This window comes from Triturus cristatus, chromosome 5_1 (assembly GCF_964204655.1).
Source record: "Triturus cristatus chromosome 5_1, aTriCri1.1, whole genome shotgun sequence".
Taxonomy (NCBI): Eukaryota; Metazoa; Chordata; class Amphibia; order Caudata; family Salamandridae; genus Triturus; species Triturus cristatus.
In genome coordinates, this window is record NC_140587.1 from 229,299,733 (window position 1) to 229,315,408 (window position 15,676).

Below are 15,676 nucleotides of genomic sequence, written 5' to 3' on the forward strand. Positions count from 1 at the left end.
CACCTGCACTGCCACGTCCAGACCAGCCCGAACACCACACTTTACGGCACCCTCACCTACAGACCCCCCGGCCCCTGGGGACTCTTCGCCGACACCATCACCGACCTCATCACACTCCTCGCCTTCCTCACCAAGGACTACATTCTCATCGGAGACCGGAACTTCCACCTCGACAACCCCAGCGACCCCAACTCCGTCACCCTCGTGATAACCTTGCCAACATCGGACTGAAACAACTCGTCACCACACATACCCACAAGACAGGACACACTCTCGACCCCATCTTCGCTGGAGGTAGCAGCGTTCATTTCAGCCACACCACACAGCCCCCTTGGACCGATTACCACTGCGTACACTTCCTCGTCAACAAACCCAAGCCACCCAAAAATGCTCCACGCCCTTCGCGAAGGAACTGGAGCAGAGTCACAGAGGAACAACTCAACTCCACCCTTAACAGCAATGCCCCTACCGCTACAACCGACGCTAACCTCGAGGCCATGGAATTTCACACCTGGATCGCCAACTGCACAGACAAGCTCGCCTCACTAGGCAACCCTGACAAGCAATGGCCTAGGAAAACTGATGTCAGGTTCTGTCAGGTTTGTTAGTAGCCCAAGAATACACACAGCCACTAACCTGCCACTTGTAACCAGCAGAGACGATGGCAGTTGAACAGTCCCTCCAATTCCCCCGAACGCAATCCCCAACAGAGGACGGAGACCCTACTGCGTGAGATTGAGCCCAGGGGAAAAGGGAAGGGGATAAAATAACAAACTAGCTGCGGCCCTCTGGTTTCTGTAGTGTCTGGTCTGTCACGCTGGGACTCCTCTTTATGGAGGTGAACCTGCAGGTAAGGGAAAGAAAAAGGCACAACAGTTGTGGGGAAACTTTTACTAACGGTACTAGGCATACCCCTAACTCCTACGCCAACTCACCAAAACCTCATAGCAGCCATGAAACTAGAATGCTTCACCATCAATAAGAAATCTGGAACGGGTTAACATGGTCATGGAACACAAGGTAGTTTCTTTACTGTGATGACTTCACTGCGGTAAGGCTTGGAACTACTCTCACAGGTACAGATAATTCTCTATAATCCTCATGAGTCTCAGAAGTTCTCCAGCAGATTATATGCGGGTCCTACGAGTGCAACTCAAACTGTGTCTAGGTTGACTTACTGCCCTCCAGTGTCGAATACCGGTATTGACTGAAATGCTATTTAAACAATAAACGACATATACGCCCACCTCGTATTGCTTAAATCTTGCTCTGCCCCTATTTAGACCGATTCCTAAATTATTGGGGGCAGATAGTTTCACCAACTATTTCAATAACTACCAACAAAGTCGCAGGCTGTATTTTGACGCGCTCTGGCATCGTCCTTCACAGCGGGCTTCGGAACGGAAATGATTAGCGGAGTCGCGCTAGCGGGAGAAACCCTCCGATGTTTCTTGCGCTGGAGTATTCAAACAAAAGTAACGGTACAGGAAGGAAGCACGCCGGCTTTCCCCCTAATACCTGTACCGTAGGCTGTATAGTTCTCTGGGCACCTTGAAACGATTCCAAGCTATGGGTCCTCTGGAAAGGCACTGGAACGACGCTGCACAGGCTTCACGCTGGGATCCGGCGGGGAGCACCATCTGCCATGATGGTGGCTTCAAAGACGATTGTCGAGCACTTTCTGCTTCCGGAGGAGGGGCTTATGAATGGCCTGCCTTCTAACTCGCCCCTCTGCATGCTGGGAACTGTCGTTCGCGGGGCTTTTTCTGCATCTAAGCCTGAGTGTGGGTTTATGCTTCCTGCGGTGAACTGTCTGTTTCCCTGCTCTCAGGTACGTGATCGCTGCAGCTGATTGGTTCACCACGGAACTCCAAGAAGCCAGACGCACCTGCAGACACCTGGAAAAGAAGTGGAGAAACAGCAAGACACCTGAAAACTACACCACCTATTAGGACGCTATGACAGACTACCATCACCGCATCGGAACTACCAAAAGGACCTTCATCCACAACAGAATCATCGCCAATTCCAGCAACTGCAAGAAGCTCTTCAGCGTCATCCAGGAATTCACCAAACCCCACAGCGAAGTAACAGATATCACCCCCTCCCAGGACCTCTGCAAAAAAATCGGATCCTAATTCCACCTGAAGATAAAAAACCTCTACGACAATTTCAATGACTCAATGCCCAACCTCACAGTCAGCTCACCCCCCCAGCAACCATCTCTGCCTGGACACCGATCACAACCAAAGAGACCGTCACTGCCATGAAAGGCATCCACTCCGGGGTCACCACGAACCCCTGCCCACCTCAAATATACCACAAAGCCTCCACCGCCATTGCACCCGTACTACAACTCACCATCAGTGTCACCTTCAAGACCGGCTCCTTACCCGACGCCTGGAAAAGTGCAGAAGTCAGGCCACTACTCAAGAAGCCCTCAGCGGACCCGCAGACCTCAAGAACTACCGACCCATCTTGCTCCTCCCTTTTGCATTGAAATTCACCGAAAAGACCGTCAACGCAGAACTGACAAGGTTCATAGAAGACAACGCCATCCGAAGCAACCACAGCAGCGAGACCGCCCTGCTCGCAGCCACTGACGACATCCGCACCCTCCTTGACAAAGCCCCACCGAAGCCCTGATTCTACTCGACCTGTCAGCAGCATTCAACACCATCTCCCACCGCACACTCACAGCCAGACTACACGACGATGGCATACACGGCACCGCCCTCAACTGTATCCGATCTTTCCTAGCCAGCAGAAGCAAAAGGATCAGACTGCCTCCCTTCCTCTCTGAACCCACGGAAATCAACTGTGGAGTCCCACAGGGATCATCACTTTGCCCCACCCTCTTCAACATTTACATGGCTCCCCTCGCAGTCATTGCCCGACAACACTGCCTCAGCATAGTCCCCTATGCCTACAACACACAGCTCCTCCTCTCCCTCACCATGGACCCCACCACCACCAGACTCAACTTCCTGGAAGGAATGCAGGATGTTGCAGCCTGGATGAGCAACAGCTGCCTGAAACTCAACTCAGAAAAGACAGAAGTCCTCATCCTAAGAACCACCCCATCGGCATGAAATGACACCTGATGGCCCACTGCCCTAGGCACACCGATCCCTACAGACCACGCCTGGAACCTCAGCAACATTCTCGATTTCTCCTTCTCCATGAACAGACAAGTCAACGCCATCACCTCCAGCTGTTTCAACACCCTCCGCATCCTCCGCAAGACCTTCAAATGGATCCTCCCCATGGCAAGGAAGAAAGTCACCCACGCACTCATCACCAGCAGGCTGGTTTACGGAAATGCCCTCTACACCGGCATCAACAAGTCTCTCCTCCACAAGGTCCAGACGATACAGAACACCGCCACCAGACTCATCCTCGGTATCCCACGACACGAACACATCAGCCAACACCTGCGCAAGCTCCACTGGCTCCCCGTCGAGTAAAGAGTCACTTTCAAGGTACTCATCGATGCCTACTAATGTCTACACAACACCGAACCCCAATACCTCAACGACAGAGTCACCCTCCACGTACCCAAAAGAAACCTCCGTTCTGCCAACCTCCACCTCGCCCATCCACAGAACCAGAACAGGAGGAAAATCCTTCTCCCACATCGGGGCCAAGACCTGGAAAGAGCTCCCGACCGACATCAGATGGGCCCTATCCCTGAACACCTTCAGGAAGGCTCTGAAGACCTGGATTTTCGACTGATATGGAACTGCTGACCCCCCCCCCCTTGTGCCTTGAGACCCTCACGGGTGTGTAATGAGCTTATAATCCCCCTGATTGATTGATTGATTTATTGATGTATACACCAGTATCATCATGTTTAAATGAGAAGCACATGCACTTTTGCACTGGTTAGCGGAGGTAAATTACCCAGAGTCCTAAGGCCAACAAAAAGAATCAACAAGCATTTGCAATGCAATAGGTCTCGCAGTTGTTAGAGTTTGAGCTATTGGCATTGTAAATGGCAATGCCTTTTATTTACGTATTGGTTTTTAAAACATAAATAAAAGGCATTGCCATTTACAATGCCAATAGATTAAACTCTCGCAAATGCGAGACCTATTGCATTGCAAATGCTTTTTTTTTTTTAAGCAGAGGGGCAAGTTGCATGCTAAGTGCGGCCGTCCTGCCATTTCTTTTCTATTACTTTACTTTTGTTACAATCTAGGCACCCACGCGGGTGCCGTGATTTCAGCAAAAGTAAAGAAGTAGAAATAGAAAAACATGGTGCCGCGATTGCATCAAAAGTAAAGACATTTTCTATTTCTTTACATTGGATGCAGCAATAGGTCACGCATCTGCATTGTGACAGAACGGAATATTCTCTTCTCCTCTCTCTCTGTGTACACCCAGCCCTGCTGGCGGGAGCAGAGGTCACGGCGTTAGCCAGGCCGAGCTTATGACATATGACAATGGATCATTTAGTTAAACTCTCATCGCTGCTCTTGGCATTTATCCATATGTCACTAGCTAGAATCCCAGCAAGATCAACTCTGCCTCTAGTTGTTCGAAATGACAGAAACTGATACATTTAAATTGGTAAAATTACCTCCTCATTTTTACAGGCCTTAAAAACGGCAGGCTCAGTATGAAGCGCTATTTAAAAAGCAAGCCGTTATTCCGAAGTTACGTTTCACTGGAATGTATTCAGTGTGGGCAATGCAGGACTACAAATTAAAGAAGCATTTGCAATGCAGTAAGGCTGGCATTATTGAAAGTTTGAGCTATTGACGTTGCAAATAATAATGCAGCGTCAATATCTCAAACTTTCAAGAATGCGAGACCGTTGCATTGTAAATGCTTGTTTTGAACAGATGTCTCTCAAGCGCAAGCTGCAAGGACTTCAGTCACAGAAACAACAGCGAGGCCTCATTAACATGCAAATGGTCTTTTAAAGACCTGTGAAGTGCTTGGGTGCGGCTGGGTGTGCGCCGGGAAGCGGTCTCATCCCGGGCTGCCACACACGACGGGGGGGCTGAAGCCCTGTGAGTCCAATGGGTGTTGCGCACCTGCTAGAAAAGGCTGCATCACACCACAGAATGTGTCCCAAGATCAAAAGCTTAATTGTAACAGAGCCGAGCTCTGTTAATTCAGGAGCATGAACAGGGATTCGGGCAACCAGAGGTGTGACAGAGACCTTTCACTGCTGTGCTTCTCTGAGAGAATGAGACAGAGAGAAGGAGGGGGGGGGGCAACTGTCACAAGATGTGGGTCAGGGAGGAAGAAGGAACACCCACGGATGCGTTATATTCCCAAATGTTGTGTTGTTCTGGGGTTTGTGCAATTCCATGTCTCAATCGGCATTCAATGTTTATGTGGCTTGATTCAAGAATATCAGGCTCTAGAGATTAAAAGCGGAGAGAGAAATGGAGCGTCACAGTAGACAGAGACGGAACGCCCCATTAATAACTTGTTTATTAATGTTCAATAAATGATTTTGCACTTTTTTTCACTGCGTATTCCTTTCAACAGGATAACAACAGTGAGGTCCAGCACGCACCTAATTATTACCATGGGGTGCAGCACTTTGTTCAACTGATGCAGTGCCACTTACTTTCGCTTTCTCTCACATAGGTCCATGGGAGGCCTCATGAGCAGTAAGAGTGCGAGATAAAACAGTGCTCATGAAAAGTGCTTCTAAAGGAAAATAAACTAGGTGAGCCCCCTTAAGTAAGTGCCTGTTCTGTCGCGGATCCAAGCGAGCCTCAGATTCTTGCTTAGTTACACAGCAGGAGAGTTGAGGTCGCTTGGCACTATTGACATCACCCAGTGGGTCAAGGCACCCGTTGCTGTCGCGTTGAAGGGTATTTTGTTCGCTGACATGGAATCTGGCACAGAATGAAACTGAAAGCAGCATCCGGGAGGCAGGGGGGGTGATGGTGTAGGATCTTGCAGTGGCCGTTGTTGTCCAGTATTTTCATGCATGTGGTTGGGCGTTGTTTCGTTTGCAGGCTACAAGTGCTAAACAAGCATTTGCAAAGCCAATAAGTTTCATCTATGCGGGATCTATCGGCGTTGCCGCTCTATAAGATGTTGCACTTGCACATCAGCGCGGGCCGTTGTACAGTATGGCTCAAAGTAATTAAAAACAAAGCGCCGCACCCGTGTCGTAGCACCTTTTTGTGTTTACTTTAAGTAGTGGTCGAAGTGCATTCAAAAAACGCATGGGAACTGTGATGCTGTGCGCAATGCGAGCGGGGTACATGAGCATGGAACGATGTAAAAGGTGTGTTTAAATTCTAAAAAAAATTCTGTCTTTCACCTTCAGGTAACTACATATGAAATAAGGAACAGCTTAAATGAACAAGCGGCACTGAAAGCGACCGCTTTCGCAATCGCTATTGTAAACAAGCGCTCTACACGCTTATCAAAAAGTTTTTTTTAAACTGTCGTAAAGTGACTCAAGCACTTCAAAGTATATCATAATGTCCATAAAAAGCTAGGAGTGTGTCACGGTGGGGATGGAGATAGCGATGTATAAAACAAACGAGAAGGGAGGGGGGAATGCCAGCAACAGAGGAGCCCGCGAAAGTGAAAGTGATCGTGATTACGATCGCTACGGAGTTAAGACACATGGCGCTGCGCGCGTGCACGTTCACGTGCACTGTAGCTTTAGGCCACGGCAGCACTTTGAAATGCCCAGATATAAAATGTCTCTTCGAGCCTTTGGCTCGCGAGACCTAATAAAAACCAGGGATAAAAGGCAAAAAGTCTTGGGAAAGGCCACCCTAAGGATGACAGGTCTAACACAGCCCAAACCTGGGAGTCCGTACTGATGATGATTTGTGATTGGAATTACAGTTGCAAACTATTAACATATTTGATACCAATTTGTAATTCATTTAGAAGGAAAGCCATGAACACATCCTTTCCAAATGGCTATTTGACAATCATTTCTAAACCCATTTTGCTAGTCAGGAATCGTTTTGCTATCACATCATAAATTTTGAAAATAAAATATGTGAATTAGCAGTAGCAAAGGCTGTGAATAAGCCATTCTCTGGGTTTGCAGCCACTAAATAACTGCTTGCAGGCCTCTTGACCTTACACCTTTCCATGTGCCCCCCCTAACCTCCCCCTCCCTGGGTGAACAGCAGCACAAGCTGCTGTTTAGTGGCTGAGCACTAATATTCAGACTTTTTTTTTTTTTTAAATAAATGTGCAAGCATTTTTTAACCTGCAAATAAATGTTTGCCTGCTTACTTAACATGTTTTTACAACTCTTTACACAATCCTTGACCCACCCAGACCCTCTACCGCCACCTTGCTGGCATCAGTGCGGCCCATAGGCACACCACAGACTGTACTTTGTGGCCCCTGGACAAATGTTGGTGAGTACCCACTGTTTATACCAATGAAAATCATGTTTATTGTTTCAGAAAATTACCTTATAAAATCCAAAATGGGGCTATATGTCGTACAAGGCTTTTGGCATAGTTACACATTGGATACCAGGAGGCCACTCCCTTAGTTGCCAAAAAGCAATATTTACCCTGCACTAGTCAGGGCTTTCCCAGAGGAGCACAAGGTTTGCCAACTTTAGACTCAACGTACTCTCTCACCATTCTCAACACCAAATATGTCACTTATTGGCACCAGCAACGTCAAGGACCCATTGGATTATGGTCACACAAACATCTGCCAACAAGCTCAAACCCAGGGGAACCGCTAGGGGCAAAACATTTCTATGATGGCACCGCTTCTTAGCAAGTCCTAGACATTGGGCATTAAATGTTCAGTCCAGACTTCTTCAAAATTCATCTTTGAGATTGTTTTTGCTTCCTTAGGTCCAGTGCTTGTACATGCTAAAGCAACTAAACTTAACATGGTTGCAAACCTGACAGATCACCTGTGCAGCAGAGCTCCCCAGTAGAACGTAGATGGTTCTCTCTTTGCTATTATTATGAGTAATTCTTTTGCATATAAAATCTATCATTAAGGTTGACATCTCAGTGATTTGGCGCCTGGAGAGTGGGAGCTGGGCAGGTGCTCTTCGGTTGGCTGGATTAAACCAGTCACATCCGCTTTCTCTCAAGCCTCCCTCTCCTCTTCAGCCACTGACCTGTAACAAAATGCAAACACAATAAGAAATACTCCCTTTACTGGCTGCATCATTAACAAACCAGAAGCCATTAAAGAGGGCAGTCCTTTAACTACGAAAAGAGACGCTTCAAATTGTTTGTTCTCCACGCGCTTACCAGGTTAGAGGACTTTCAGGTGACCCTTTCAGTAAAATACATTTTAACAGCTTTAATAACAATATGCAAATTTGCTGTAATTCAGTGATAGCTCCAACCAAAATGTGTTATTCTTGTCCAGTTGATTTAGGTTTGCAGTAATGGAAGCGCATTAAAACCACATTGAAGCGTTATCAAAGGTTTTACATATCATAGCACTCGATTAAAGAGAAATATTGTTACGTTATGATTGCAGTGCCAGGCAATTTCTATTTATTGAAATGCATCCTAGAGTATGCTAGCAATGTTTTATTTTAGGCACCATTGTACACAGGGGCGGCTCCACCGTTATGGCGGATGAGCATCGCCCCACCTGCTGAAGGCCAGCAGAGGCAAAGGGCAAAAATAAAATGATAATAAAACATTTTTATTGTCATGTTATTTTTGGTCCACCAGGATGCGAACTGGGTGTGGGGCGTGGCCTCCCAAACTGATGCTTCAGCTGAAGCACCAGGGAGGAGGGGGGGAGTGGTGGGGACTGCCAAATGCGCATGCCAGTTTGACCGTGCGCACTTGGCCTTTCTCCACCCAAACAGTGTTGTTCAGCTGGGTGGAGAAAAACCAACACAGGCTTCCAGTCTATGTCTGAGCGCCAAACCGGGGCATAGTATTCCCAGCATGTGCAGGATCCTGCAGTTCCTGGACGGGACGTGGGGATCGGGAGAATTGCGGTGACTGTCGGAGCAGGTAAGTCTTTTACTTATTTATTGTTCAGTTTTGTTTTATTTTTTGTCTCGCCCCCCCCCCCCCCCCCCCTCGGCACTTAGCAATAGGAGCGGCCGCTACCGAATGTACATTTATGCAAAGAATGGGATGGCTCGGCATAATATAATAATCATATTAACAGACATTATCTACAACATTCACTAAATACAATAGTTCATCAGCCCTAAATCATAGAGAAAATGTCGGATTGCGGAGCTTTGCCAAATTTGGCAGCGCAGCACTCCAACTTTTTCAAAATGCAGGAATGTGACTTATTAACAAGAATACGGCGCACCCCTGTGTTTTCCCTAGCGCTGGCACTAAATTTAGCTGCCTAGCACCAACACAGATAATCTTGCAACATAGTGGGGTAATTGCTAGTATCAGTTGTTGAACAAGATAGTATGAAGGGGCCATTACCTGGCCTGAATTGTAAAGGCTTAGGTTAGTCGAGATTGTTCTCTAAAGCTAAAAGTATGTGATTAGATCATTAAGGGAATATAGTATTTAATACGAAGTTTGTTCAGGCATGATGATGTACACTGAGCTGGAGGATAGGCTGGCTTTGATGTGTTGGAATAATGTGCCTACCTTTTGTTGTGTAAGGCTGTGGCGTGAAGAAGGGCTTTAGAGTTGACTGACAAACAGAACTCCTCAGGGGAGAGTTTGTTCTTGTGGTAATGAGCAACCTCAGTGTAATCAATAGGTTAAGACGTGTGGTAAGTTGAAGGGTAGGAAACGGCAAGTGAGATCAGAAGGCAGTGCTGAGAATGGAGAGATCCTGGAGGGATGGTGTATCAAGAGGTATAAACATGCCTGGAGGAAGCTGGTAGACCTGAAAGATTAAGAAGGTAAGAATCTGGTTGACACTTATTATAAGAGAGCATAGGGGAGTGATCATTAGAGCCAAGGGGTAGGTATAGTGGTTAAGATGGTGGAAGGGAGGTTAGTATTCAATTTTAGAGTGTTGTCTGGGCATTTAGGGCCAGATTATCAAGAACGGGCGATAACATTATCGCAGCTTTAGCGGCAGGAAACTGCTGCTTAAGCGGCAATAAGGGGCTTGATAATATGCCCTTAAGAATTCCAAATGAAGCCCAGGTTCTGGTGTGAAGGACATCAAATCTGGGCTTCTCTTGGAATTCTCAAGGGCATATTATCAAGTCCCTTATCACCGCTTTAGAGGCAGTTTCCTGCCGCTAAAGCGGCGATAATGTTACGCCCATTCTTGATAATATGGCCCTTGGAGTTTGTACAGCTTAACTAGAAATAGAAAGAGACCTCCACCATTGTAATGTTGTCTTCCACCTCCGTAAAGTCTGTCGCGCGGCGTGAATAGCTTCTGTCTATGGTTTAGTTATGCATTTTATATATTGCGTGAACTTTACCCAAAGGTGTCAGAGTGCTTTACAACAGAACCAGTCACATTACATAGGGATTTTTGAGTAGGTTTGAGAGGGGGGACCAGTGCAAATGTGAACATCCACAACATTTTAACTCTTCTCAAAGACTGGGAATGATATTTTAGAGAGAGAATGCCAGGCCAGAAAGGGACAGTCCCAATACATTTGTGAAATCTGGCCTCTCCTGGAATTTGTTGGCTTTCAGCTCACTTCCCTCTACAAGGCCTGGTATATACTAGACGTTTACCCTGTTTATAAAAGTGAAGTATGCTGAATTGTTTTGTTCAGCAGTATTATACCAAATGCAGAATGTAGCATGGGAGAGCATCACTAGAGTTCTTGAACTGCACTCATTCACAATGCAGCAAGACTAATATGAGGAGAACAGAAATCCAAGACATGTTCGTCCCTCTGGGACTAGATGAACCAAAACATGTCTTTTGAGCTGTGTGCTTTTATTCGATGTACAAAGAGAGACGGCGCTGAGAGTGGGAGATGCACAGACGAAACTTCAAACAAGGTTCTTTCTGGAGCATGCACGAACTGTAACATGTTGTTCACCGTTGACGTTACACTAAACAAGACAATATTAGCATGCTAAGATGACTTCTGGTTTGCCGTTTTCATTGGTTATTAACACGGTTTCTCAAGTCTTCTGTCTCTCTGTGTCGTTCATACATGGAAGTAGCAAATCAAGCATTTGCAATGCAATAGGTCTCGCATTGAGGAGAGTCTGAGCTATTGGCATTATAAATGACAATGCATTTTATTTATGTTTTGGTTTTTAAAACATAAATAAAAGGCATTGCAATTTACAATGCTGATGTAGCGCTTAAAGGTTTGAAAATTGTAGGGGTGCATCATATTCACCGTTAGTTGGCACCCGAATATAATGAGTGTATCTTTAGTTATTTCTGTTTGAACGTATTAGGAAATGTTTTAGCTACATCGTCATGTAAAAGCGTTAGGGGACGTGCCAATGTATAATAGATGTATTTAGCAAAATGCATAACGATAATTTTCTGTTTAGTGCAATGTATTAGACTAAACGTGTAACTCGATTGAATTAATTCATGTATGTCATTTATCCACGTATGTGAAAGTAAAAGTACTAATGTTAGAATGTAATTTAGTAGTGTGTTTAACCTAGTAGAGGTCTGGAGTCACATATATCGTTAAGGAGAAAGGCCTAGTATTTCTTATGTTAGCTGAATGCGGTAGGCCGCAAGTGATTTATTCTAGTAGAGGTTTTGGGCTGCAGTAAATTGCAAAGTTAAAAGATGCGAAGTATTTCTCCATCCCATGATCTCACCGCAGGTGCAAGGGCAGTTGGTTCGTTAGTAAAAAGGTCTTTGTCTAACAGTTGAATTATGGAGAAAGCCAGACATGGGAGTGCATTGGAATGTGCCAATCGCAACTCCTCGTGCCGACGGTGTCTGGGACTCAAGGCCAAGCTGATGGACGAGGGAAGATGGACGGAGCCGAGTGGAAAATCACTGGAAGAAGACCTGGTCGAGGAGGTGTGCCGGAGGGCGTGTTTTAGGTTTTGGGGTTTCGTATCAGGGACAGCGCCCCGAGGGTTCAGCAGTTGAGAGTAGGACAGCCCGAGCAGAAGAGAGTAGCCCAGAGCAGAGAGAAGAGGTAGGCGAGGAGCTAGAAGGAGCGTTTTAGATCAAGCTCTCCAAGTGAAGACTTCTTAGGAAGTTCACTTCTGACACCTTTTCATGATTTCTTGGGTCTTCAGGGAATGTTAAGCAGGGACGTCATCCAGCATAGAGTAGGGACAGAAATGCTTTGGTTTAATTATTCCTAATATCGACATTAGCTTGGTAGTTATCTACCTCATGCTTTTAGAAGCTGTACTTTTGTTCATATTTAGTCGTATGCAGATTCTTCGTAGAGTGGCATTTGTATTAGTACCCATTTACCTGTTGAGCCTTGTGCTAAGGTGCTTGTATCTGCAGATGTTCTTTCTGATAATAAAATCTCGATAGAAATAGCAATTGGCTTCCGAGTCTTCCATTATGTCAAATTGCGGGAAGTATTCTTTGATAATTGTATTTGCTCCCTCCACGCTATTAGGCAAGTAAAAAGGTTCAGTCGACCAGAGTGGGTTCTTGAGATAAATGGATACAAGGAAATTGGGCCCCAGCAATGCCAATAGCTTAAACCTGCGTTATTGCGAGACCTTGCTTTGCAAATGCTTGTTATAAAGTCTGTGTTGACAGCGCAGCTGTCTGCAAGATGCATTGTTGCAGATTATTTCGAATGTTCAAAGATTGTCTTTAGGCTCCGCCCAGAGGAGTATCTCTCTCGCACCCCGTTCTGTTGGCTATCTGGTGTATAATTCCGCCTTCCAGGAAGTGAGGGGCTATTTTACATCTGAAAAGCGCACACATTAATCCTGCTGTTTGTCACATTCCATTCTGTATCTCTTATATGCATTCTCTGCTGAAAGCAACCCTTTTTGGCTACTTGTTTCAAGCACTGGCAAAGCCAATGGGCCAAACTCAAGGCCTCTTGAAATACGAACACAAGGCGTCTGTAAAGGAACAGTTACTTATTTGCTCAGATTACGGGCGTTGACGGTCTTTGAAAATAAGCTTACCCATTTTGGGAGCCCAGTCACCTAATTGTGAAGCGGGAAGAACACAGGTCAAGGGGCATTGGAATAAAAGGCAGATTCCTTCTAAATTCAAGCGGAGATATTCGTTGACCCTGGGGAGGGGATATGTAATAGAACACGGTAGTAGGGGTTGTGGGGAGCCCCCTTCCAAACAGAGGAAGGGGCAGTGCAGAGACCTGATGGGGTACGTTGGGGGAAAAAGGGAGTTAGAGGGCAAAGAAGGGGTCAGGTGGCATGCACAGTACATCACCAGACCGTCCCTTTGTCCTTACACACCCTGGTAGTCCAGTCTGAGGTTCTAGGATAGACATATATCCCTGCAACTGGGTCCCACCTCTCACCAGCTGTGCCCAAAGCTCACTTTTGTAATCCAGGGGCCAGTATTTTTCTTAAGAGCCCATGGCTCCTGAACGCCAAGGTTACTGTAATAATCTCATGGCTGCCTAGTCTTGATTCAACACTTCACCCCTTTCTCCTTCAAACTTCACCCCTGCCTCACCTCACTCCCTCCTTCCAACACCCTGCACCCACCTCAACGCCCCTCTCCCTTATCTCATTCTTGCTGCTTCTTTGTCATTCTTTCTTGCTTTTCACTGTTTTCAGACTTTTCTATTCGTTCTTCTTTCTCCATTCTCTCTTTTCATACTTGCTTAAGGTCAACAATCAAAATACGTCCCTGTGCCCGTCATCTGCAAAAATAGAGCTCTGGCCAGAAAGTATCCGAAAAAGTTAACCTTTTCTTGTAAATATTCAGATCTTGTATGGATTGCACGGGTCTGATGACTTTAGGGACCCCGTGTTCGGGCCCTCCTCTCTTTTAATCTTTTTCTAGACGTGTCTCCGCCATTTATGTTGCCACTCTCTCAGTATATGTACATTTACTCCCAGAAAGCTGCAAAATAACACTAAATAACTAATTCTATGAAAATATGAATTTACCTTTGACTGCACTCCTGCTCACATTCGCTGCTAGACAATGCCCTGTAAATCAGCAGGGAAAGGGTAAAAATCTTTATTGCATGATTAATTAAAATCTTTTCAAAAAAGTACATTTAAATTAGGTCACATATACCAATACATTTGTTAAAAGAACTTCAATATACATTACAGTAAGAACAGTTATTTATAAATCACAAGTTTTATAGAACAATTGGCTGGGGTAAAAGCAGATAAAAACTCCTGATTTAACTATTATAATTATTGTCTATGTCCGTAGTGCAGTGTCCTGCATTGTGCACCGTTGGTATCTGATTATGATTTCCAGTTAGAACCGCAGTTTGAGAATTGCAACTACTGCCTTTTAAAACCAGATCTCTGTGCTTGATCTGTTATATTACAGTTAAATTTGACATAGCTTTTGCAATGTTAACAAATTTCACCAATCTACATGCTAATTGGATGTCTCTTCCATCAAAGCAGGCTTTTAAAGCTTGCCTGCGGGATCGAATCCCTCTCACGTTCCAGGCTGGTTTTAGTAGCAGTTTACGCTCTTTGTCTAAGCCTCTGCAGCTGCACAACAAATGGAGGATATCGTTTTTGGATTCAACGCTGATTTTACAGTTTGTGGTTGTGTCTGACCTTTGCCAAGGGAGAAGGTGCTGGTTAACCAGTTACACACCCATCCTCAGTTTCAGATATGATTCCTTCGCAATCTTTGAGAATCCTGTTCCCAAGTAGGTTTGCGGCGCGGCCCTCATATAACTCTGAATGACAAACCACCCGTGTGCTCTTTTGGATAGGGAAGATTTGTCTTCTTCCAAAGACAATAACTTTATGTTTTGTTTACTAATTGTTTAAAGGCTTTCTGTGGGCCATTGATCTCCCAGAGCTCTTGTAGGGCTAGATAGTTTATTGCCGATTGTAGATAGACCGCAGCTGGATTGTCTTTGTTTTTGTTCATCTCTTTCCATAAGTATGAGTTCATAGAACCGTTCTCTGCTCCCTTTATTTTGAACCAGCACTTTGCGTAAGCCCCCTTCTGTGCTACTTGCTGTTTTTGGAGGCCAAATTCTAGTCTTAACTGGGCTGGAGAAATATATTGAGGGAGGTTAAAAATGAATCGAATTGATTTCGACACTGCTTTATCCAGAACTTTTTCATCTCTTCCTCTCATGCATTCACTTCCGTAGGTGATGGCAGGACGCAATTTTGCTTAAAAGACTTCTAGAAGAAGTGATAGATCAGGGCCTGTTATTTTCTGCTAATTCTTTTTAGTGCTACTGCCAGTGCAGTCCCTCTTGTTCTAATAGTTGCTTTGTGTTGCACAAAGGAACCCTTTCTGTCAAAAGTGATACCCAGATATTTGTACTCATCGACCACCTCCAACAATTTGCCCTGAAGTTCCCAGCGAGGATGCCCTAGTTTCCCTCGATTTATGATCATCACTTTTAACTTCTCCAAGTTTATCGCTAGCCAGTTTCTGTCTGAAAAGTTGCTTGTAGTATTTATGAGGTGGTGAAGGCCAACTGGAGTTCGACTAATCAGTATTAAATCGTCTGCATACAACAAGTTTGATATTGTTAGGCCTCCTAGATTTGGGGCATGGTGGATGCAGCTGTCGAGCTCTGCTGAAAGATCAGACAGGAAGAGGTTGAACAGGGTCGGGGCAAGGACACATCCCTACTTCAGCCTCTTGGTGGTCGTTATTTTACTCGACAGGATGTTACCGGTTC